The 26943-nt window shown below is 42.8% G+C and overlaps 1 protein-coding gene across 6 annotated transcripts in view; it reads right to left on the minus strand.

The window, feature by feature from the left end:
• RAI2 (retinoic acid induced 2) overlaps positions 1-26943 on the minus strand; it is a 347676-nt gene that overhangs the window by 280058 nt on the left and 40675 nt on the right. For 4 of the 6 annotated variants that reach the window (XM_036912885.2, XM_036912882.2, XM_036912883.2 and 1 more), the window contains 3 exons: positions 20510-20660; positions 18821-18956; positions 1808-1976 (listed from right to left, as the gene is read on the minus strand). The gene's annotated coding sequence lies outside the window, so the exon portion shown is untranslated. The remainder of the gene's footprint in view (positions 1-1807; positions 1977-18820; positions 18957-20509; positions 20661-26943) is intronic. The other 2 variants (XM_036912886.2, XM_036912887.2) reach the window with 2 other exon arrangements.

Consider the following 26943-nt stretch of genomic DNA (forward strand, 5'->3'; position numbering starts at 1 on the left):
CCTAGTGTGGGCCAAGTTCCCTGTAATGGAGGGATCATGACCTACCACCACTACTTCATCCATCTCATTAAGAGATGCTTTTCCAATAAAATGTTATTCCTTATATTAAATAATTATTTACTATTTACAGCTATAGGAAACAAATTTTAAACAAGTTTACATGCATGTTTTGTTGCTGACATGTATGATAGGGTGATCAATAGAAGACTGTCAAGCATAAAAATACATTACATCAGGGTAAAATTCTGTGGGGGAAGTGAAATGGAAATATAATTCCAAGGAGCAAAAGGAGTGATGTAAAACTTCTGACACTTAAGGAGCTTGTCTTGCATTTTTAAAATGGATGATGGTGGCTGTCATATCATAACGATACTTCAATTTCAGTATGTACACCATATAAGAGCTTTATTTTAAAATACTGATATTTACAATACACTGGCCATTACAATTTATTACTACAATATTTAACCTTATGAATGATTTTAAATACCAAGTTTAAAAGTGTGAGGGTTTATGTCATTCTTTATGATTCTTTTAGGGGATATGCAAGCAAAAAACATTTGGAAGATCATTGACTCCAACCAAAGTTGCATACAGTGAGGTACACAGACATCTCTTCTTACGGAAGACAAGATGAGTTTACATGGCACAATGATGGTCTTCTGACTTCATCTGCCCCATATTTACCCTGCCCGCTTCTCTCCACCATCTGCCCGTCACCCTGTCCTTCTGGGAGACTCCTCAGCACTCACTCTGCACCCTTGCCCTGCAGCATCCCATCTCCACCCCTTCCAGTGCCTCTCGTGGTCCTCAACGCTGCCCTCCAGTGGCTTCCTTCTGCAGAGAGCAAAGCTTTCCCTTCTTCCCTTCTATGTTCTCTGGCTGGTCAAGTAATTAAACTGACATAGGTTAAGAGGAGAGAACAACAAATTTAATTTTGTATGTACAGAAACCCCAAAGATATGAGGCTCCCTGACTCCTTATATGCCATCCTGAGCTAAGGAGAAGGGGGAAGGGGCCTTGGGCTTCAAAGGGGCAGGAGAGAATTCACAGGAAGATGGGAAGAGCACATTTGGTCAACAAATGTTTGCCATGCCAAGCAGGTAAGTCTTTCTGATGTAAAGAGTTCTCTCTGGTAATAGCTCTCTTCCTGGTACAGGCCCCCTGTCTAACTTCTTTCAGGCAGGTAAGGGAGAGGTAAGAAGCTCTTCTTGAGTCTGTTGAGCCTTGACTGTCTTAGCTTGAAATAATCATGCGAAGTGGCACAATCCAGACGGCCTGCCCTGAACTCTCTCACTTCAGAGCACTTTAACCATCTCTGCACTTTGACCTCAGTCCAGGCCCCTGCCTCCTGCAGCCTGCCCTTCTACCCTACACAGCTCCTTCCAAGCCTCTTCTCTTCTCCCAGCATTCTCCAGTCCTTTATGAGTCACAGCCAGTCAGAGCCTCAGCCTGCCTACAATCTCTCACGCCCTAGGCTCTGTTCCCTACTTGTACATGGAAATGAACAAATCTCGGGAAGACAGTCCAGAAGCAATGAAATCTCAAAAACCACTGCTTTAAACATAATGCATGTGGATCTCAACAAGATACTTGGCCAGACCTCTCATTATATCCACATTGACAAAATACAGACATGTGGTTAGATAAAAATACAGTGAGGTCAGACCATTTGCCTGAAGAGCTTTGAAACTAGGTCACCCTAAATGTGATGGCATGTTATCAGAGCTTAAGAAATACAGGCAATAAATGAGGGGAGTAGAGGACGAAGAGCTCTCTGTGGGCTTGGCCATTTAGGGAGGCCTACCTGGAGAAGATGGGCTGTGAGTTGGGTGTCAGTCACTGCCCTGATGTGGCTCTGTCCCAGCTGTCTCCAAAGGTCCCCAGACACACTGGCTTATTCCACCATTCTTCAGAACTTGCACATGCCGCTCTGAGATTTGTAGATGCTCTCCTGATACTCTTCATTGAAACACCTGGGAATGATAAACCCGGAGGCGTTCAGCAACAGTCCCTGTATCAGTCAGCTATTGCTGCAGAACAACAATCACAAAAATGCCAGTGTTTACAATAAGCATTTATTTCTCATACACCATTAGGTTGCCTGGGGCTCAGATGGACTAGCTTGAGTTCAGCTATGAGGCCCTCCTTCAAGCTGTAGACCCAGCTGGGATTGGTTCCTTGCAATGGGCTAGGCTCTAGTCTCTTCCACACAGGTTAATTCTTGGGCCCAGGCTGAATAAGCAGTAGCTACCCAGGGGAAGCTCCTCTCATGAAGATGGCAAAAGCATGAGAGAGGGAAACAAACATCTGAGGCCTCTTACGGATTTGGCTCAAAACTAGACCTGTGTTGCTTCTTCCCCCGCTCCACTGTCCAGAGCAAGTCTCAAGGCCAAGCCCCCAAAGGGCAGGGAAGCCTGGTTTTCCTTCTGTAAGAGATCATGCAGAGTTGCAAGGAAAAAGCATGGACATAGGGAGGATGTCGAGGTGGAGCTAAGAAGCCAACCTCCCACAATCTCCCACCTGTTTTCTTGAGCCTGGAAGAGCCCATCCCATCCTCTGGCCTCATTCTGCCTGGGTCATCAGGGCTTGGGGATTCTTGCTGTGCATCGCCCTAAACCTCATCCCACAGCTCTTTTTGTGCCAGGGAGTTATAGCTGCCAGAAACCTGACTCCCTCACCAGCTCTTTTCCTTTATTTCTGACCTACTCCACCTCCCATCTAATTGAAGTCCCAGGTAACTATGCTGTCTGCACTTAATACTGAATATCAGCAGCTCCCATTTGCCAAAAGCCAAGCCATATCCCCAGCCAGGGTACAGTCCCCTTATCTCCTTGCATGTTGCTAAAATAAGACCAGGGATGATTCTGTGATGGATTCTACCATCTCTCTTCTCTGAAGAGACTCCACCACATCTTGTGTTTTTCCCATTTTTTTCTTGCCTCAGACCCTGTTGGAATTCAGCCACCCCCAACTGGGCCTGCTGCATGCTCTGAGGCCAGTGCCATTTTATGTGTGTGTGTGTGTGTGTGTGTGTGTGTTGGATATGGTCTGTTGGCACTGGGCATCCATTCCCACCTCTTTCCATTGTTTCTTACTGTACTAATAAATCTAGAAAGCTAAATACTGTACTGCTCAGACTCCCTTGCAGCTAGGCTTCTGTACTTGAACAGCTTTCACTAATGGGAAGGCAGACATGAGGCAGAGACCATCTGCTTGCTGCTTTTCTGCCTTTGAGCAGAGAGGTAGAATGTTTTCGAAGCTTATTTCTAATGTTTAATTTGCACCTCTGGAGTATCAAGAGGTGTACCAATGGTGACTTCCAGGTCCCTTGAGGGTATATTCCAATGGTAGCCTCTGACTCCCCACCTTCTGTGAGAGAGGTAGGATTTCTTTGGGTTAGTCAGCTCTGTGATATTCTGGCAATCATTCCTGTTTGTCTATCCCTTCCAACAATGTGGGAAGCACATGATTCTCTGAATTCAAGACCTTTCTGTTTAAATACCTAAAGGGTTTTTGTTTCCAGCACTGCACCCCTATAGATATGGCATGATATCCCTCCTGGTCTTGAAGTACAACAGCACCAGATAGATAGTGTAGGTTTTCCAAAAAGAATAATACTTGATGTACCCCTCTGAGCAGAGGTTTTCTGATAAATGTCACCCAGACAGCATTCTTTACTCAGCTGAGCCAGAGACAAAGAAAAGAAAAAGCAAATGCTTTCAGAGCTTCAGTGAGCAAAGAAGCAAGAGCGCCCCCCCCCCAAGGCCTAAGGGAGACAGCCTCAACTGCTTCCATCCTAACATCTTCGCTTCCTTCTGCTCGGCTGCACCTTGCCGTGGGGCCTCCTCTGATGCCCTTGAACTCTCCAGGCTGATGCTAGGAGACTCTAGGCCATTCCCATTGGACCACATGGACAATGCCAAAGGTCAGGCACCACCCACAGATACTCCTCACAAATTACAAGAACAGTTCCTCTGTAATAAAGACGGGAAAGATGGGAGGATGGAGAATGATTAATGGCCCCTTCATAGTTGACGGAAAGCAAGTGCAATATGCATTTTGGGTGTTGATTATTTTCTCACACCATGACATTCCCTCATGGTAGCAACCTGGAAATAAGAACAACAGCCTTGTTTGGGGGAAAGAAGGGAGGGTGTGTCCTTCAGTTGCTTTGGAAGGGAGCACACATTTCGGCAAGGGCTGCCATAGGGGGCTGTGAGCTCCCATGGTGTCTGGCTGAGTTGGAGTCCCTGGCAAGTCCAAAGGTGACATATTTAGTTCACAGCTCACTTTCTTTCATCTGCATGGCAAGTGCCTAATCCAAAGGGCAGTTCTTAAAGCAAGACACAGCAGGTAAGATGAGATGAAGTCCCCATGAGACTTCACTGCTGAAACGGGGTTGGGGGGGAGAAAGGCTGCAAACAGCACCATGGGATTCTGCCTCTGTAACAGGAACTGAAAGAAACACAGTGGAGCAGGAACTGACGGAGAGGAAGGAAACAAAGGAATAGAAAGCATGAAGCACAAATAAATACATGAGCCAGATGCAGACAAGGGGCCCACGGCCACGGGCACGGGCTTGCGTGGGAGTCGGCCAGTGCGCTCGTGAGGGGAGACGGAGCTGCAGAAGGGAAGCAGGCCCTCGAGGAAAGGCATTTCACAACAAGCCCTCCCTTGTAGGTACACTGGGAAGACATCAGAAGGTTGGAAGATGAGTTTTAAACAGTATGACTTTTTCCAAGACCAAGACACACACAAATATCTGCTGAATACTTTCCCCAGCAGTGATCAAAATGCCTAGAGGTAAAAAAACATTAGGCAAAGTCATTTTCAGACTTCTTCCCTGCTTATAAAAGGAACCCATGTCAATTGCAGAAAACACAATTATATAAGAAAGAACAAACATTCCATGTTGTCCCACCACCTCAATATAACTGCTGCTTTGCTGTAGCTTCTTTTCCACGGATCTTTCTGACATATGAGACCATCCAATCCATGAAGTTATACATGCTCATCTCTTAACCAAATATTGTATTTCCCCATATTGCTAAATGTTCTTTAAAAACATGCTTTTTGACTAAATTAGTATTCTTTGCATATAAACCTTTCGCAATTTTCCAGTTTTTTCTTCCGAGAAATCCTAAGAGCTGAATTACCCTGTCAATGAGAACATTTACTTCTAAAGCTCTTAATGCTTATGGTCAATTGTTTAACAGAAACTTTGCACCACTTTGCATTCCTACTATTTTGTATAAGGATGGACTCAAAACACATTTTGGCTTTTGTTTTAGAAAAACAGCGAGTCTAGGTCTTGTGACGCTATTGTAGAAATACATGAAGAAGCCTGCTTTTACTCCTGACTCTGCTATGCGTGTCTGGGAAAGTTAATGCACCTTGTATGCCTCACTTAAGTCACCGTTAGGAACACCTCAAGCTCTAATTAACGTTCTCTGAAATTGTGCCTTAACTAAGAAAAAGAACAGAGTGTCATATTTTCTCCAATTAGTGCAATAACAAAGACCTAGTGTTAAACGAATGCCTATGTTATTGAAAATCGGTTATGCACTTGTGATTGGTAGAATTCAATACTCCTGAGAAAAGTCACTACAATAAGCTTTTAAGGAAGGCTTTTGCAGCTGGTCTCTCGCTGCTATATTGTTTTGCCAAAACAGACACTGGGAGCATACTGGGTGCTTCACAAATACATGCTGAATGCAAGAATGAATTCATGGGGAAATTTTATTAACTGGATGTAACCAATCGCTGAAGCTGTTGGTGCCTGGCCAGTAACCCCTTGGCCCGCAGAACAGTCAGCCACAGCTTCAGTGGGTAGTTCCCGCACACACTGGCCGATTCCAGCCTCAAGGACCTGCGTGTCTCTGCCTGAAGACTTTATCTGGCCACAGGAGCCTTCTGTCCGTGCAGGGCAAACAGGACGTGCTCGGGAGCTAACTCTCAAACAGTGAGGGCTGGGAGCTGGTGGACCAACACCCCAGCTTCCTCACCCGCTGGCGGGATAGTTCTGAGTTGTGTCCTAGACAATCTCTCAGAGAATTCTTGGTAGGACTGAGCCCAGTTACCCGAAGCAGCAACCTGCTCACCAGCACACCTTCTTTTCCTTGCTCCTTCCCTGTGCTTCCTGGCATCAGCCACTTGCACCTTGTTACCTGAGTCTACTTTTGGGGGAACTCAAACATCAGAGTTCATGTTTGTAAAACTGTAGGCATATAATGTGAAAATGTGTCCTCCTTTTCACAAGGAACACATTTTCCATCATTTAATTCCTGATGGCAGGAAGTAGACTGGTGAACTCACTTAGAGGCAGTGATGTAAGTGGGATTTTGTGTCTGTGTATCCAGAACAGCCTAGGTCTCAAGGCTGATTTGAAGACAGATGCCAGGAAAGAGGACAGGCAGCTTGTTATATTGGAGAATTCAAATTGAAGAGTTAAATATAGCTTCAAGCTGGAGAGCAATCAGAACCTGTCCTCATCTGCTCTGACAACTTAAAAAAGATACCAGTAAATGGAAATACATCCCATGCTCATGGATAGGAAGAATTAATATTCTCAAAATGACCATCCTGCCTAAAGCAATCTACAGATTCAATGCAATCCCTATCAAAATACCAACAGCATTCTTCAACGAACTAGAGCATATAGTTCTAAAATTCAGATGGAACCACAAAAGACCCCAAATAGCCAAAGCAATCCTGAGAACGAAGAATAAAGCCGGGGGGATTATGCTCCCCGACTTCAAGCTCCACTACAAAGCCACAGTAATCAAGACAATTTGGTACTGGCACAAGAACAGACCAATAGACCAATGGAACAGAATAGAGAGCTCAGGTATAACTCCAAGCATATATGGTCAATTAATATATGATAAAGGAGCCATGGACATACAATCGGGAAATGAGAGCCTCTCCAACAACTGGTGTTGGCAAAACTGGACAGCTACATGCAAGAGAATGAAACTGGATTATTGTCTAACCCCAGACACAAAAGTAAACTCGGAATGGATCAAACTCCTGAATGTAAGTCATGAAACCATAAAACTCTTAGGAGACAACATAGGCAAAAATCTCCTGAATATAAACATGAGCAACTTTTCCTGAATGCATCTTCTTGGGCAAGGGAAACAAAAGCAAAAATGAACAAATGGGACTACATAAAGCTAAAAAGCTTCTGTACAGCAAAGGACACCATCAGCAGAACAAAAAGGCATCCTACAGTATGGGAGATATATTTGTAAACAACATATCCGAGAAGGGGTTAACATCCAAATTATATATAGAACTCACACATCTTAACAACCAGAAAGGAAATAACCTGATTAAAAAATGGGCAAAGGTTATAAACAGACAATTCTCCAAAGAAGAAATTCAGATGGCCAGCAGGCACATGAAAAGATGCTCCACATTGCTAATTATTACGGAAATGCAAATTAAAACCACAATGAGATGTCACCTCACACCAGTAAGGATCGCCATCATCGAAAAGACAAACAACAACAAATGTTGGCGAGGTTGTGGAGAAACGGGAACCCTCCTACACTGCTGGTGGAAATGTAAATTAGTTCAACCATTGTGGAAAGCAGTATGGAGGTTCCTCAAAATGCTCAAAATAGAAATAACATTTGACCCAGGAATTCCACTCCTAGGAATTTACCCTAAGAATGCAGCAGCCCAGTTTGAAAAAGACAGATGCACCCCTATGTTTATCGCAGCACTATTTACAATAGCCAAGACATGGAAGCAACCTAAGTGTCCATCAGTAGATGAATGGATAAAGAAGAGGTGGTACATATACACAATGGAATATTACTCAGCCATAAGAAGAAAACAAATCCTACCATTTGCAACAACATGGATGGAGCTAGAGGGTATTATGCTCAGTGAAATAAGCCAGGCAACAAGTACCAAATGATTTCCCTCATTTGTGGAGTATAACAATGAAGCAAAACTGAAGAACAAAACAGCATCAGACTCACAGACTCCAAGAAGGTACTAGCAGTTACCAAAGGGGAGGGGTGGGTAAGGGCGGGTGGGGAGGGAGGGAGAAGGGGATTGAGGGGTGTTATGATTGGCACACATGGTGTGGGGGGATTATGGGGAAGACAGTAAGCTCAGAGAAGGCAAATAGGGATTCTGTGGCATCTTACTACACTGAGGGACAGTGACTGCAATGGGGTTTGTGGGGGACATGATAGTATGGGTGAATTAAGTACCACATTGTTTTTCATGTGAAACCTTCAGAAGAGTATATAGCAATAATACCTTAATTTTAAAAAAGTAAGTAAATAAAAAATAATCTGTCACCCCATCTGGCCCCTAGTGGACAGTGAAGAACTGCTCAACACAGTGCAGGTAGTGAGGGTGAATTACTGACCTCAACCTGCCACTAGGTCTGCCCCCTACGGACACTGAAGCACATGCCCTGCAGAAGTCTGATTGCCAGGTTTCCCCAGACTGCCTCGTCAACACAGCACAGGGACCGAGGGTAAATTACTAATCAGATCGTGCCACCTCATCTGCCAAGTAGTGGACAGTGAAGGACAGCTCCACACACTGTAGGGACCAAAGGTAAATTACTGATCGGAACCTGCCACCAGGTCTGCAACCAAGAGGACAGTTAAGGACATGCCATGCAGAAGTCAGATTGCCAGGTTTCCCTTGACTGCCTGCTCAGCAAAGCTCAGAAACTGAGGGTTAAATACTGATCATGTCCTAAAGCCTCAACTGCCCCCTAGTGGAGAGTGCAGAACTGCTCAATACAGCACAGAGACCAAGGGTAATTGACATACAAGAACGTGCAGCCTCACCTGCCCCATAGTAGGCACTGAAAATCTGCTCATCACAGTACAGGGACCGAAGGTAAATTACTGATCACAACCTACCAACAAGTCTGCCCCCTTGTGGACACTGAAGGACATACAAGGAAGAAGTCAGACACCCTGGTTTCCCTCACAGCTCTGGGACCGGGGATAAACTAATGATCAGACCCTGTTGCCTCATCTGCCCCCTACTGGACAGTGAAGGACAGCTCGACCCAATGCAGGGACCGAGGATAAATGACTGATCAGGACCTCGCTCCTCATCTGGCCCCTATTGGGCAGTGAAGATGTGCTCATCACAGTGCAGGGACCAAAGGTAAATTACTGATCACAACCTACCAACAAGTCTGCCCCCTTGTGGACACTGAAGGACATATAAGCGAGAAGTCAGATACCCTGGTTTCCCTCACAGCTCTGGGACCAGGGATAAATTAATGATCGGACCCTGTTGCCTCATCTGCCCCCTACTGGACAGTGAAGGACAGCTCGACCCAATGCAGGGACCAAGGATAAATGACTGATCAGTACCTGGCTCCTTGTCTGGCTCCTAGTGAGCAGTGAAGATGTGCTCATCACAGTGCAGGGACCGAAGGTAAATTACTGATCACAATCTACCAACAAGTCTGCCCCCTTGTGGACACTGAAGGACATATAAGCGAGAAGTCAGACACCCTGGTTTCCCTTACAGCTCTGGGACCGGGGATAAACTAATGATGGGACCCTGTTGTCTCATCTGCCCTCTACTGGACAGTGAAGGACAGCTCAACACAGTGCAGGGACCGAGGATAAATGACTGATCAGGACCTGGCTCCTTGTCTGGCTCCTAGTGAGCAGTGAAGATGTGCTCATCACAGTGCAGGGACCGAAGGTAAATTACTGATCACAACCTACCAACAAGTCTGCCCCCTTGTGGACACTGAAGGACATACAAGGAAGAAGTCAGATATCCTGGTTTCCCTCACAGCCCTGGGACCGGGGATAAATTAATCATCAGACCCTGTTGCCTCATCTGCACCCTAGTGGGCAGAGAAGATGTGATCATCCCAGTACAGGGATCGAAGATAAATTACTGATCAGAACCTACCACCAAGTCTGCCCCCTTGTAGACACTGAATGACATGCAAGGAAGAAGTCAGATACCATTGTCTCCCTCACAGCTCTGGGACAGGGGATAAATTAATGATCAGACCCTGTTGCCTCGTCTGCCCCCTACTGGACAATGAAGGATGGCTCAACACAGTGCAGGGACCGAAGATAAATGACTGATCAGGACCTTTTTCCTCATCTGCTCCCTAATGGGCAGTGAAGATCTGCTCATCACAGTACAGGGACCAAAGGTAAATTACTTGCACAACATGCCAGCAGGTCTGCCCTCTAGTGAACACTGAAGGACATGCTATGCAGAAGTCAGATGGCCAGGTTTCCCTATACTGTCTGCTCAACAGAGCTCAGGGTCCGAGGATTAATTACTGGTCAGAACCTGATGCTTAGTCTTCCCTCTAATGGAGAGTTAAGAACTGCTCAAGGCAGCACAGAGACCAAGAGCTAATTACTGATAAGAACCTACCAGCAAGTCTGCCCTTTTGTGGACACTGAAGGGCATGCAAGGGAGAAGTCAGATACCGTGGTTTCCCCCACAGGCTGGGATTAGGGATAAATTAGGGATCAGAATGTGCCACCTTGACTGCCCTGGCAGAGAGTGATGAACTGCTCAACACAATGCAGGGACCAAGGATGAATTACTGATCAGAACCAGGTTCCTCATCTGCCCCATAGTTGACAGTGAGGGATAATCCATGCAAATGTCAGGACCTAGGTTTCCCTAGGCTCTGTGCTCAACATGGCACAGGCAGGAAGGGTAAATTACTCATAAGAACTTGTCACCTTGAGAAGATTAAGGATGGCAGCATGAGAGGTGGAACAGAGGCCTCCTCCCAAAACCACAAAGAATATGAAAATATAATTAATACAACAAATCCTGAAAGAGCAACAGGAAAGAAGGCTGCACCAGACTACATACAACTAGAGAACAGACTTCACAGAAAAGGATAACATACCAAAGCCGTGATCCGGTGGGACCCAAGACCTTCCCACGACCCCAGCTCACCAGCAGGAGAAAGAGAAACTGAGTGGAGAGGGAGTGGAAGCCTGGGACTGCTGAAAAACTAGCCCTGGAGATCTACTCTGGGAGCACGAACCTACACTGCACGGTGCTCTGGTAATTAGCAGGGTTGCAAAGCTAAGACAGGTGGAATGCCTGGAGAGACTGAGATTCCAGCCATTGTGGAAAACAGGGATCCATATTTGGCAGCTCTGGGAAAAAAGAAAGGCGGGAAGTCTGAGAGACTTCCTAACAGTGAGAGGGCTACTAAAGGGGCAAGGAATGCACAGAGCTTACTGCTCAGGAGAAAGGACAGGTGAACAAAATTGTAGGGCCGCACTCTGCCCAGCAGATTGGGAACTTTCAAGAGCTTCAGGTGCTCCATCCCCGTGACTGGCTACGCATCTCCCCACTGTGATATGCAGCCTGCTGCACCTTCCTCCCGGCCAGCCCACACCTGGCTCACAAACTAGCAGCCCCTGCCCAGGCATCAGGTCTGCCAGAGGGAAGCCCCACCTATGGAAGCTACAAACGGAAAGCATAGAGGCTTAGACCTGTGCATTCAGCTCACTGGATCTGGGAGTGGAGACAGGCATAGCAGTTGGGAAGCAGGAAACAGGTCTTTTCTACCCCAGGCACCAGCACCACCCCCTGCGACCCCAGACATCTCTCGAGGGGCACAGCAGCTCTAGACAGTAGAGCTTCTGGGCACTAGAGGGTGCCACATAAAAACATGAAATGTCAAAAGAACCTGGTCCAAACCAAAATTCCACAAACACCAGAAAAAGGGTCAAGTGAAACTTAACTCATCAATCTTCCTGAAAGAGATGTCAAAATAAAAATCATAAACATGCTCATGGAGGTACAGAAAAATATTCAAGAACTCAGGAACGAATTCAGGATGGAGATTCAATCATTACAGAATACAATGGAGGGATTTAAAAGCAGATTAGATTAGTGGAGGAAACGATAAATGAAATAGAAATTAGAGAAAAGGAATACAAAGAAGCTGAGGCACAGAGAGAAATAAGAATCTCCAGGAATGAAAGAATATTAAGAGAAATGTGTGACCAGTCCAAACGGAACAATATTCATATTATGGGGGTCCAGAAGAAGAAGAAGAGAGGAAAAGGGATAGGAAGTGTTTTGAGGAGGTAATTGCTGAAAACTTCCCCAATCGGGGATGGAGATCGTCTCTCAGGCCATGGAGGTGCATAGATCTCCCAACACAAGGGACCCAAGGAAGACAACAATAAGACATATAATAATTAAAATGGCAAAGATCAAGGATAAGGACAGACTATTAAAAGCAGCCAGAGAGAGACAAAAGATCACATACAAAGGAAAACCCATCAGAATATCATCAGACTTCTCAAAAGAAAACTTACAGGCCAGAAGGAAGTGGCATGATATATTTAATGCAATGAAACAGGAGGGCCTCGAACCAAGAATACTCTACCCAACAAGATTATCATTTAAATTTGAAGGAAGGATTAAACAATTTCCAGATAAGCAAAAGCTGAGAGAATTTACCTCCCACAAACCATCTCTACAGTCTATTATGGAGAGACTGCTATAGATGGAAGTGTTCCTAAGGTTAAATAGCTGTTACTGGAGGTAATAAAACCACAGTAAAGAAAGTAGAATAATTACTTACTAAGCAAATGCAAAATTAAATCAACTAACCCCAAAGTCAGTCAAGGGATACACAAAGAGTACAGAATATGATACCTAATATATAAAGAATGGAGGAGGAAGAAAAGGGAGAAGAAAAAAAAGGAACCTTGAGATTGTGTTTGTAATAGCATACTAAATGAGTTAAATTAGACTGTTAGATAGTAAGGGAATTGCCCTTGAACCTTTGGTAACCGCGAATCTAAATCCTGCAATAAAAGTAACTACATACCTAACGATAATCACCCTAAATGTAAATGGTTGAATACAACAATCAAAAGACACAGAGTCACTGAATGGATAAAAAAAACAAGACCTGTCTATATGCTGCCTCCAAGAGACTCACTTCAAATCCAAAGACATACACAGACTAAAAGTGAAGGGATGGAAAAAGATATTTCATGCAACTAATATGGAGAAAAAAGCAGGAGTTGCAGTACTTGTATCAGACAAATTGACTTCAAAACAAAGGAAGTCACAAGAGACAAAGAAGGACATTACATAATGATAAAGGGGTCAGTCCAATAAGAAGATACAACCATTATAAATATCTATGCACCAAACACAGGAGTACCTACATATGTGAAACAAATACTAACAGAATTAAAAAGGGAAATAGAATGCAATGCATTCATTGTAGGAGGCTTCAACATACCACTCACTCCAAAGGACAGATCAACCAGATAGAAAATAAGAAAGGACACAGAGGCATGGAACAACACATTAGAACAGATGGAACTAACGGACATCTACACAACACTTTACCCAAAAGCAGCAAGATACACATTCTTCTCAAGTGCACATGGAACATTTTCAAGAATAGATCATATACTAGGCCACAAAAAGAGCCTCAGTAAATTGAAAAAGATTGAAATTGTACCAACCAGCTTCTCAGACCACAAAGGTATGAAACTAGATATAAATTACAAACAAAAAAAGAAAAAGCACACAAACACATGGAGGCTTAAGAACATGCTCCTAAATAATCAATGGATCAATGACCTAACAAAAAGAGATCAAGTAATATATGGAGACAAGGACAACAGTAATTCAACACCACAAAAATCTGTGGGATGCAGCAAAGGCCATGCTACAAGGGAAGTATATTGCAATACAGGCCTACTTCAGGAAAGAAGAACAGTCCCATATGAAAAGTCTAAACTCACAATTAACGAAACTAGAAAAAGAACAACAAATGAGGCCCAAAGTCAGTAGAAGGAGAGACATAATAAGGATTAGAGCAGGAATAAATGAAATCAAGAAGAATAAAACAATAAAAAGAATCAATGAAAGCAGGAACTGCTTCTTCCAGAAAATAAACAAAATAGATAAACCCCTAGCCAGACTTATTAAGAAAAAAAGAGAGTCTACACACATAAAGAATCAGAAATGAGAAAGGAAAAATCACTATGGACACCACAGAAATACAAAGAATTATTAGAGAATACTATGAAAAATTATATGTTAACAAACTGGATAACCTAGAAGAAATGGACAAATTTCTAGAAAAACATAACCTTCCATTGCTGATGCAGGAAGAAACAGAAAATCTGAAAAGACCAATTACAGCAACAAAACTGAACTGGTAATCAAAAAACTACCTAAGAGCAAAATCCCTGGACCAGATGGCTTCACTGCTGAATTTTATCAAACATTTAGTAAAGACCTAACACCCACCCTCCTTAAAGTTTTCCAAGAAGTAGAAAAGGAGGGAATAAATACTCCCAAGTTCATTCTACGAGGCCAGCATCACTCTAATATCAAAACCAGGCAAAGACACCACAAAAAAAGAAAATTACAGACCAATATCCCTGATGAACATAGATGAAAAAATACTCAATAAAACATTAGCAAACCTAATTCAAAAATACATCAAAAAGATTATCCATCACAATCAAGTAGGATTTATTCCAGGGATGCAAGGATGGTACAACATTTGAAAATCCATCAACATCATCCATCACATCAACAAAAAGGACAAAAACCATATGATCATCTCCATAGATGCTGAAAAAGCATTCGACAAAATTTAACATCCATTCATGATAAAAACCCTCAATGAAATGGGTATAGAGGGCAAGTACCTCAACATAATAAAGGCCATATATGACAAACCCACAGCCAACATCATATTTAACAGAAAGAAGCTGAAAGCTTTTCCTCTAACAATGGGAAGAAGACAAGTGCACCCTCTATCCCCACTTTTATTCAACATTGTACTGGAGGTCCTAGCTATGGCAATCAGACAACAAAAGAAATAAAACACATCCAGATTGGTAAAGAAGAAGTTAAAATGTCACTGTTTGCAGAAGATAAGATTTTATACATAAAAACCCTAAAGAATCTACTCCAAAATGACTAGATCTAATATCTGAATTCAGCACAACATTGCAGGATACAATACTAATACACAGAAATCTGTTGCATTCCTATACACTAACAATGAACTGGTAGAAAGAGAAATCAGGAAAACAATTCCATTCACAATTGCATCAAAAAGAATAAAATACCTAGGAATAAATATAACCAAGGAAGTGAAAGACCTATACCCTGAAAACTACAAGACACTCATTACAGAAATTAAAGAAGATACCAATAAATGGAAATACATACCGTGCTCATGGATAGGAAAAATTAATATTGTCAAAATGGCCATTCTGCCTAAAGCAATCTACAAATTCAACGCAATCCCTATCAAAATACCAACAGCATTCTTCAGCGAACTAGAGCAAATAGTTCTAAAAGTCATATGGAACCACAAAAGACCCCCAATAGCCAAAGCAATCCTGAGAAGGAAGAATAAAGCCGGGGAAATTATGCTCCCCAAATTCAAGCTCTACTACAAAGCCACAGTAATCAAGACAATTTGGTACTGGCACAAGAACAGACCCACAGATAAATGGAACAGAATAGAGAGCCCAGATATAAATCCAAGGACATATGGTCAATTAATATATGATAAAGGAGCCATGGACATACAAGGGGAAATGACAGCCTCTTCAACAACTGGTGTTGGCAAAACTGGACAGCTACATGCAAGAGAATGACACTGGATTATTGTCTAACCCAGACACAAAAGTAAACTTGAAATGGATCAAAGACCTGAATGTAACTCATGAAACCATAAAACTCTTAGAAGACAACATAGCCAAAAATCTCCTGAATATAAACATGACCAACTTCTTGCTGAATGCATCTCCTTGAGCAAGGGAAACAAAAGCAAAAACGAACACATGGGACTATATCAAACTAAAAAGTTACTGTATGGCAAAGGACACCATGAACATAACAAAAAGACATCCTATAGTATGGGAGAATATATTTGTAAATGACATATCCAAGGGGTTAACTTCCAAAATATATAAAGAACTTACACACTTCAACACCCAAAAAGCAAACAACCCGATTAAAAAATGGGCAGAGGATATGAAGAGACAGTTCTCCAAAGAAGAAATTCAGATGGCCAACAGACACATGAAAAGATGCTCCACATCGCTAATCACCAGGGAAATGCAAATTAAAACCACAATGAGATATCACCTCACACCAGTTAGGATGGCCACCATCCAAAAGAAAAACAACAACAAATGTTGGTGAGGATGTGGAGAAAGGGGAACCCTCCTACATTGCTGGTGGGAATGTAAATAAGTGAACTCAAAATAGAAATACCATTTGACCCAGGAATTCCACTCCTAGGAATTTACCCTAAGAATACAAGTTCTCAGATTTAAAAAGACATATGCACCCCTATGTTTATCACAGCACTATTTATAATAACCAAGACATGGAAGCAATCTAAGTGTCCATCAGTAGATGAATGGATAAAGAAGATGTGGTACATATACACAATGGAATATTATTCAGCAATAAGAAAGAAACAAATCCTACCATTTGCAACAACACAGGTGGATCTGGAGGGTATTATGCTCAGTGAAATAAGCCACGCAGGGAAAGACAAGTACCAAATGATTCCCTCATTTGTGGAGTATAAGGACGAAGCAAAACTGAAGGAACAAAAGAGCAGCAGACTCACAGACTCCAAGAAGGGACTAGTGGTTACTAAAGGGGAGGGGTGGGGGAGGACAGGTGGGGAGGGAGAGAGAAGGGTATTGAGGGGTATTATGATTAGTACAAATGGTGTGGGGGGGATCATGGGGAAGACAGTGTAGCACAGAGAACACAAGTATTGACTCTGTGGCATCTTGCTACACTGATGGGCAGTGACTTCAGTGGGGAATGGTGGGGGACTCGATAATATGGGTGAATGTAGTAACCACATTGTTTTTCATGTGAAACCTTCATAAGAGTGTATATCAATAATACCTTAATTTAAAAATTGCACATAAAAATAAATAAATAAATACGTGGGGAAAAAGAAAGATAACATGACTTTTCTTCATACTCAGTCTTCAAAACCCAGTATGAAGTTCACACTTAACCAGTACTTCACAATTCAGACTGACCATGTTTCCAGTGCTCAAGCCCCACATGTGGTTGGTGGCTCCCATATTGGACAATACAGACACTCCTTCTGCAATGGCAAAGCTCGTGCTGTGCCCTCCTCACCTTCAGCCGTGAGCTACCTGCCACACTCATCCAGGCGACGTGCATTTCTATACTGCACTGTGGTTAAGAAGCACTTGGTGATTCCGTGTAGGCATTGAGCTGAGTGGCGAAGTTTCTCTCTCCTGGTCCTCAGCCATCCCAGCTCCCTGAGCAGTCTGCAGGCTGTTCTCTCTCTACTCTTGCCTGTGCTAATCCCACCCTAGGCTGGGGGCGAGGGGGAGCAGTGAGGCACTCACCTCAGGGGCAAAATTTGGAGCTGCGATAACAAAATACTACACACTGGGTGGCTTATAAACAACTGCAATTTATTTCTCACTGTTCTGGAAGCTGGAAGAACAAGATCAAGGTGCTGACAGATTCAGAGTCTGCTGAGAACCCACTTCCTGGTTCATGGACGTCTTCTCACTGAGTCCTCAGGTGGTGGAAGGGGTGAGGGAGCGCTCTGGGGTCTCCTTTATCCTATTCCTAAGGGCTCCTCCCTCACGGCCTAATCACGCCCCCCAAAGGCCCTGCCTTCATGCCATCACACTGGGGGTTAGGTTTCAACACATGGATTGGGGGTGGTGCAGGCATTCATCCGTAGCAGATGGGTACTCATTTCCTTCTCCCTTGAAGTAGAGAGGCTTCTCCTTTAGTAGGACCTCTGGCTTCCAGCTTCTGGGCCTTTGGAATGGCGCTCTGCAGTCTGGTCCCTCTGCAGCCCTGGCCCAGAAATATAAAAGCTTGTGGCTGCAGCTTGGGCCTTTCCTGCCCTCAGTGACTGCAAGTGGCCTGGGAGTGCAGCCTGGTGTCAACATCTGGGCCCAGGCCTCTGCCATGCCACCTCTGGCCACTTCCCCTCCTTCTCTCCCCCTTCCTACCCACTCCTCTTCTCCTTGTACTAGACTCTGTGACCAGCCCTGAGAGGTGCGGGCACCTACCGCACCATGCACAGCCATGGCGACACTGGCAAAGGAAAGCTGAGCCAGGAACAATGGCCGCTTAACACAGGACTGTGAGCACTGAAGTAGTTCTGTGATCTCTCTGAGAAGAAAGAAATGGGTCTTCTTGGTTTGACAGGATTTGTCTTCTATCATCTTCCTTTTTCCCAAAGACAACCAGAATGTTCAGGAACCGAGAACTGCCTGACCCCTTTCCTAGTCCTTCCCTGTTCCATCAAAGCTTCCCCAACATGCATTCACATCATCAGGATTCTACATGGTGCCTAACAGCTAATTAATAAAGTGGTGATTTTCCAGCTGATCTATATAAAGATTTAATATTAATTTCTTGCCTACATGTAAAATGATTACATTACTTTTAAAAACCCAGGATGTTCCAATAGCTGAAAGCAAAATGGCACCACCACAAATATGCAGATAGATGTACTTTTGATAAACTTTGGGATAAAGTGTCTCCTGCCGTCTCTGAGAGTATATGTGAGCTTCTTGTGAATGAGTCTTTGATCAGAAAGGGAACTCCTGGTGAGTGAGTCTTAAAAATTCTCCAGGCCTGCATACATCTGCTCACATACTGCTCAGACGCCCAGGGGGGCGCAGAGCTGAGCTTGGGTGCTCTGCCCTCAAGAGGCTGTCACAAAATTACAAGTGAACACCAGGAACTGAGGCAGTGTGTTATTGGAAGAACCACTGAAAACGTTCACCTTAGACTTCTTTTCTGCATTTCCTTGTAGGTGAGTCTTGTCTGGAGAGGAGAGCGATCCTCATTGACTTCAGGATTATGGGAGGCGGATGCAAAAAGATGTTCAGATCTTATTGTCCAAAATAAGACCTTGAGGCCTGCAGAGAAAACAAACAAACAATCGTTTTGAAGGCGAAAGCAGGATTGATTGAGAGAAAAATCTCTTGACAGAAAGACGAGGGCAGTTTTCCCCCTCAGAAGAGCAGTTTTCTTCTGCAGTACAGCCTATTTTATCTTGACTAATATAATATCTGGTGATAGGCGGCAAAGAGCCTCATGGAAGCAGAAGGCAAATATCTATAAATGTGGCCTAGAGAAAGTGTTCCCTCCAGTGATGAGGTAGGTTTCCTAAGAGCATGGCCTCAGCTGGACACCGAGTACCTGAATTTATGATGCGGCACACAGAGGAACGTGACCAATAAAAAGGGAAAAGGATGTCCTCACTTTCAGCCTTATTTTCATGGCTGAAGATTTAAATTTATCTGCGATTTGTCATTTAACATTTCTTCACACGGTTTAAATAAAAGGCATGTTCTATTCCAAAGCACAAAGCCAAGAAAGCCAGAGCATAAGACCAATCGTTTTTTTTTCTGAAAGGATTTTATGTCAGATGGAAAGAAATTCTTAAAACCCTAGAGCTATCTCTTTGTGCGTATCAGGAGTCTACCCATTTTGTGCTTCTAGAATGGATTTTCCTTGCTCTGAGTCTATTCAAACAGTCAAAAACATTATAAAAGACCATACAGTTTTCCTGATAAACTGTGCATGGACTATAGAATGCACCAGCTATGGAATGCACTTTGTCTGAACTTTAAACTCATCTCAGTCACCAATTTTATTATTGTTCTTTCCTCCATGTAATTTTCTCTAAGTTTCTACTCTGTTCAGGGAACAATTGAGAAGGTGGTGTGCAGTTAAAATTAAAACCTGCCACTTCCCACATAAAATATGTAAATAGTGCAATGCAGTTTGCATTTTTAAAGGCAGCAACTTCAAATTCTCTTATGTAGCCAAAGAAAAACCATGGATTGATTTAACCCAGTGGCCTCTAACCCTTCCCACTCCACAGGATTTTTTTCTTTAATTAATGGGAAGGATTAAACACCTGGATGTTTGGCCTCCCTCTAACATCTGCCATACAGTTGGCTTGATTTATTACTGCAGAGCTAAATGAGTCCCTTAATCACTTTCTTCAACTACTATAAAACCAACCAAAATGAAAAATTTCTTCTGTCTTCCACCTTGGAGAAGAACGTACTATTCAGCACTTACTAGAATCAGAGTATGGAGAGGTAGGGGATGCCCCACCTTCTAGCCACCTTGACTCTTAGGTGTCTAATTGAGACCCCGGAGCCTCCGGGAGACTGCAGAACTGAGGGCTGCTGATGGACTTGATCATGTTGCTGACTTTTTTGAAATTATAATTATTTATAACACGTAATTTTAAGTAATGGAAATAAATGCACTTTGTTAAGTGATATGCATTAACACTAATGTCTGCCCCTGAGTTTCCTCAAGCCTTCCAAAGTCTTCTAGAGTCACCCTGTTCTTTAGTATCAAATGTTCTGAGCCCTTGAATTAGTTCAGTTAAGCTAGGCTATGCTGCTAATAAATGAATTCCAAATTCTAACAGAGATTATTTCCCACTCACACAAACTCCAGTGTGGATGTTCTAGTTGAGAGGCTCTCCCCGGTGGCTTCTATTCAAGCAGTGATTCAGGGGTCCAGGCTCCACTGACCCTTTAAGCCTGTCACCCTCTAGATGCTTGGGGTCCTCCACTGCACTCTCTGAATTTGGTTGGCTACAGAATAAAATGAGAGAATACAGAGGATCACATGGGATGGTTTAGGACCCAAGACTAGAAGTGATGAGCACCATTATCACCCATATTCAATTAGCCAAAACTGGTTTATATGGCCCTACACCCTGATACAAGAGGGCTCTAAAAGCCAGTTAACTGAGTGCCCAGAAAGAGCAAATGGGTTTGCTGAATATCTAACCAATCTCTGCCATAGCCCCTCTGTCATGCACCAAGAGAAACCCATGTTCTCTCCCACCAAAACCTCCAAGAAGTCTCATTCACTTAATTCTATTTACATTGAACATATAATTACATATTGTGATATATCATCATACACAGTATTCTACATAGTATAACAACAATGACTCACAACTGAGGTGATTCTGAATCCTCTGCCAAGGAGATGCTTGGCTATCTGGACACATTTGTGGTTGTCACTACTTGGGAGGTGGTAAACTTCTGGATTTTGGTCTGGCATGTAAGGAGCTTGGAAGTCATTGCTTGTACCCTCACAATAAGAAAAAAGCTAAACAAACTGAAAATCAACATCTCTTCTTGGGTCCATCAGAGAATTTAGGTCATAGGGCAAATCCCAAAATTTAGAAAGACAGATATAAAGAATGACAGCTTACTATCAGGAGCAGAAACCACCACTGGAACCAGTACCACGGTAGGAAAACCTAAACTTTAATTGATAAAATTCTAGGGGTGTTGAAGCATGGACAAGTTTGTGGACTAAAAATGCCAGGGGACTCAGCCTTAAGAGGGCCCACACTTCTGTGAATTTACCTCCAGGAGCCCTACCAGGTTCTCACAGTTAGACTGAGGGGGGAAATCTCCTTGTACTTCTAGCAGGAGGAGGGGGAAAGTGGCCATTGTGAAATATACCCAAAGCACTCTGTTCTTCTTAAGGCCTACCTTCAAGAAAAACTCTTTTGCCAGAGCCTAACTGACTGGGGTTTTATTAGAGCCTAACTGACCTAGGAGAAGGGAAATACCCAACTCCAGCTCCCTCTAGCCTTCCTACCTCACCTCAGGTTGGGGGGAGAATGAAAAGAGCTTGTACTCGGGGACACAAGCTCACTAAGAGACTAAGACCTAATCACAGAATTAGAGAATGTGCCCCACCCCTCCACACACCTTACTACCAGATCAGGAGGGTTCCTGTATAACAGAGGACTACAACTGAAAGATTGGCACAGCTCAGATTTTATTTAAGAGGCAGTCTCTAGGGAAGCCCAAAGACAACAGGAAATACAAAAATAAGGACAACAGAGGAAATTTAAGCCTTTGACATTGACAGCTAAGGCAGACAGTAAACAGTGCCTAACTTCTATCCAGATAAAACATAAAGCCTCACCCTAAAGGCCTATTTACTTCAGTTCCTTTTACCCATTATATCATGTCTGACTTTAAAATTACAAGGAATGCCAAAAGGCAAAAATCACGGTCTGAAGAGACAAATCAAGCATCAGAACCAGACTCAGACATGACAGAGAATTTGTAATTATTAAACTGGGAGTTTAAAACAATGATGATTAATAAACCAAGGACTCTAAAGTTAAAAAAAAAAAGGACAACCTGCAAAAGTAGATGGATAATGTAAACAGAGAGATGGAATTTTAAGAATCAAAAGGAAATACTGGAAATCAAAAACACTGTAACAGAAATGAAGAATGCCTTTGAAAGGCTCAGCAACAGATCAGACAAGGCTGAGAAGGGAATCAGTGAGCTTAAGGTTATGTTAACAGAAACATCTAAAGCTGAAATGCAAAGAGAAAAAAGAACAAACAGATAGAACAGACTATCCATGTCAAAGCAGAAAGCCAAAACACAAAGCAAATATTGAAAGAAGACAAAGGAAAAAAACACCTTATCTTTAGAGGAACAAAGATAAGAATTACATGAGACTTTCTTCAGAACCCCTGCAAACAAGAGAATGGAGTGAAATATCTAAAGGGTTGGAAGAAAAAACCCACCAACCTGGAATTCTGTTTCCCTAAAATTATCCTTCAATCATGAAGGAGAAATAAAGACTGTCTCAGAAAAAGAAAAAATTAAGGGAATTTGTTGCCAGTCGCCCTGTCCTGCAAGAAATATTAAAAGAGTTCAGAGAGAAAGAAAACAATATAGGTTAGAAACTCAGAAGGATGTAAAGAAGGAAGAATGCTAGAGAAGGAATAAATAAAGGTAAAGTAAAACCTTTTATTTTTCTAATTCTTAATTGATCTAACAGATAACAGTTTGTTCAAAATAATAATAGAAACAATGCATTTGGTAAATGTAAGTATGGATAAGTGAAGCGAATGGCAGTAATGTCATAGGGGATGGAGGATAAATTGTGAATACTGTTAAAGGGTACTTTGCGCTACCCATGAAGCAGTATAGTGTTACTCGAAAGTGGACTTGGAGTCGTTGGAAATGTATATTGAAAACTGTAGAGCAGCCACAAAATATAAGTTAAAAAAAAGTATAATTGATATACTAAGAGAGGAAAGAAAATGGAATCATATAAAATGCTCAATTAAAACCAGAGAAGACAGAGAAAAAAAAACAAAGAACAAGGGCAACAAAAAGAAAACAACAACTAGGGGGATGCTACTAACATCTAGTGAGTAGAGACCAGAGATGCTGTTAAACACCTTAAAATGCACAGGACAGGCCCCCACAACAATGAATTGTTCAATATGAAATGTCAATAGTGCTGAGGTTGAGAAACTCTGTTATACCTATGCCTCATCAACCCCATGAGTTACATTATCTAAAAATTTTCTTAGTAAATGTGACAGAGACAGCTAATTGTACAACAAAAGTCATGCATTCCTTTCTATGTAGAATTGTTGCTAGGAAATGGCTTCTTAGCCAAGTATTTCAGTTCCAGCATCTAGTTTGGTCCTATTTAGCTAGTTTTAGAAATGATGCATGCCCCTTCTGAGCCTGGGTGGTTAGGAAGCTGGGGTGCTTTCTCCATCTATCTTCTTTTCTTCTACTTGGCTGCTAGCTGCATGCAGAGGATTGAGCAGCGGAGTCTGATGCCCTAGGGGACAGCAGAGACACAAGAGGGAAGGAGCCTGGGTCCCTGAATTACTATGCAGAACACTCACTATCTGCCGACTAGGGACTCCCCTTGGGCAGCTGAGGGCAAGGAATTAACTCTATTGTGTGAAGCCACTAAAATGAGGAGGCATATTTGTTACAGGATCTAGAATCTCCCTAACTTACCCAGTAAGTTGTACAAGGTGCTTGCTTCAAAAGAATCCTGAATCGGCAACACTTAAAACTTACTATGGAGGTAACAGGTCTCTTAAATCAACTTCCTCAACTGTTGGGGAGACACAGCAGATTCTATCACAAGGGTTATGTTATAAAGACTTCACTTCTTATCAAGTTTTTGAACAAGACTTTGTTATCTTGATATAATGACTATCATTCTCCCTTATCCAACTCCCCCTGCCCCAGTTTAGCAAGATGTGCAGTGCCTCTATCTTGTAACTGCAGTCCCAAGCTAAATTGCCCAGGAACTCCAGAAGCTCATAGGCCATCCAGCTTGCAGGCCTCCATAGAGAGAACTACAGGTGCCATGTCACCGGCTGGTAGAGCACCCTTCCACTTCTGTTCCACAGAGAACATGAAGTCCAGCAGAGTCTGGTCAGTCCCTATTAACACACTGAATACTAAAAGAAGTGACGCCTTATTTGTATCTAAATGTACCCTACCCAAAACTCTAGCAAACCATGCTAGACAAATATACACACCAATCTGGCATATAAAAGAAGTCATCATAATTATCAGTGGTGAACTAAAGGGGTTTTAAATAAACCCTTGCAGGTCAACTAGTTGACTAAACCAGAAAAAAAAAAAAGCCCAAAAGCTAGATTCTTACCTCACACCTTATCACATAATAAATCCTTGATGGGTGAATGATTACAAGAGAAACACAATTAAAAACAACTGCTTAAATCATATTGACATGGTAACAAACTTTCTAAGTATAAAAACAGAGAAAGAAATCAATATGATCATCTAAAAACACCCTAAGTAAAATAAAAAGGCACATGAGTAAGCAGGGAAAATAGCTGCATTATATTTAATGTTATTTATCTAGATATTTTTAAATATCAGTTTCTTTTAAAAGAGGAAATCTTAATGAAAAAAAATAGGTGAAGGTTATGAGAGACACTTCACAAAACAAGAAATACAAATGGTTAATAAATGTGTGAGAGAATGTTCAGCTTCCAACTAATAAAGGAATGCTCTAATAAAACAAGGTACTATTTTCACCTTTCCAATTGATAATAATCTAGAAATTGTACCTCTCTGTTTTGACAAATGTGCAGTGACATGAAGAGTCTCATAGCCTTCTTCAAGCACTCTAAATCAGTAAGACTTCCTGAAGGGTAGTTTGGCAATATGGATCAATGGCCTTACAAAATCACCATAAAATTAACCCAACAATTCTAGTTCTAGGAATTATACTAAGGAGATGATGAGAAAACTGGGTAATGATGAATGTACAAGAACTGTCCCTTCCGCCTTGCCTATACTAAGAAACACTGGGAATAACTTGGAGGAATGGCAAAATAAATGGTGGCACACTTATTTAAGGAAACCTTACACATGCGTTACAGAACGCTGTTTTCAAGGAATATTTAACCACATGAGAATGCTCAGAACATAATGGGAACAGCAGGATATGACACTACAGTTCCTATCGTGATTTCATGGTGAAAGCAGGGGGGAAACAATGAGGAAACGTTAACAGTAGTCTCCGTAGTGAGATTGTGGGTGATTTGTAGTTTCTTCTTTCTTCTTTTCAGCATTTAGCCCCCACATTTTCTATAATAACAAATTTTACCTTTATAATCAGGGAAAAAAATCAATGAAATGTTATATCCTTTATAGCTTTACCATATTTCCAGGGGGAAATTCTATGTTGATTATTTCTTTCCCAATTTGGTGGGGCCCGTTTGCGCTGAGGATTAACTCTCAGTCAGCCAGCCCGCAGGCCTGGTAAGCCTCCCGCTTTGATACTCAGGCAGCTTCCCAGCTCATTGCTTCCCCTATCAGTCTTGTCCGTGGCCCAACTTGGAAATTCTCCATTTTTGAAGAACTCAGGTGAAATACCTCAGAAAAGCTCTTTGGTTGGTAGCTGCACACTCAGTGAAGTGTGGAAGTAACAGAGAGTAAAGGTAGAGAATTTTTTTTAAAGCACTCATTTCACTTCCATTTATTTAGCAAGAAAAAGAAGGACAGGAGGGAAGCCCCTTGGATCTAAAAACAAAATGGTAGTTTCCATTGAAGGTCACTGTTCCAGTTGTGTGATGCCGTATGACGAATCACTCCGAAGCTTAGTGGCTTGAACCAAGAATCGTTTATTATCTCTCAGGGTTTTCTGACGTTCAGGAATTTGGGAGCCTCTCAGCTGGGTGGTTCTGGCCCAGGGGCTCTTACTAGGTCGCTTTAACATGTCAGCTTGACTGGGGCTGGATCAGGGCTCACCTCCAAGATGGCTCACACTCACGGCTGGCAAAGAGACACAGGCTGTTGTCCTCAGGTCCTCTCTATGGGCCCCTGCAAAGAGCTACAGAGGTGTTCTCGTGGCCCGGCAGCTGGCTTCCCCAAAGGGAGTAGTCCAAGGCAGAGGCCCCAGTGCTTTTTAGGACCCAGCCTTGGAAGTCACACACTGTGACTTCTGCAATAGCATTTTGGTGACATAAGTCAGCCCTTCCAGTGTGCAGAAGTCTGAATACCAACCAGCAAGAATTGATGGAAGCCATCATGGAGGCTGATTGCCCAGTTACCTATCCAGCATCCTGAAAATGCCCACTTCCTGACAATACCATGAACTTTTGTTTAGGTGTCTTTCCTCCCTTTTCACCTTCCCCCAACCTGTGAAAGGAAGCGGATCCATACCCAATACCACTGGTGGGGCCAACTGGGTGAAATGGAATCACAATCCCTTTGACAGACTCCCAGGCCTAAGCCAGTTAGCATGTGGTATTTTCCCAGCCTCCAGGATTATTCAGAGATGGGCATATGGCCAAATTCAGGCCAACAAAGCACTGGAGGACACTTTGGGGGCATTTCTTCAAAGAAAGCCACCAGGAAAGATGATTTCTGTCTTCCTCGGGTATTTTGAGGTGTGGATGTGAGTTCCAGGTGCGCTGCAGGGCCCTCTACCAGCCTGAGACTCAAACCATCCCATGGAAGGGAGCTGAGCTGAGACATTCTCAAGAGGAAATAAGTCAAGAGTCTTGATAGAACCAGGGCTGATCATTGCCCT

Source organism: Manis pentadactyla, chromosome X (genome assembly GCF_030020395.1).
Source record: "Manis pentadactyla isolate mManPen7 chromosome X, mManPen7.hap1, whole genome shotgun sequence".
In the NCBI taxonomy this organism is placed as follows: domain Eukaryota; kingdom Metazoa; phylum Chordata; class Mammalia; order Pholidota; family Manidae; genus Manis; species Manis pentadactyla.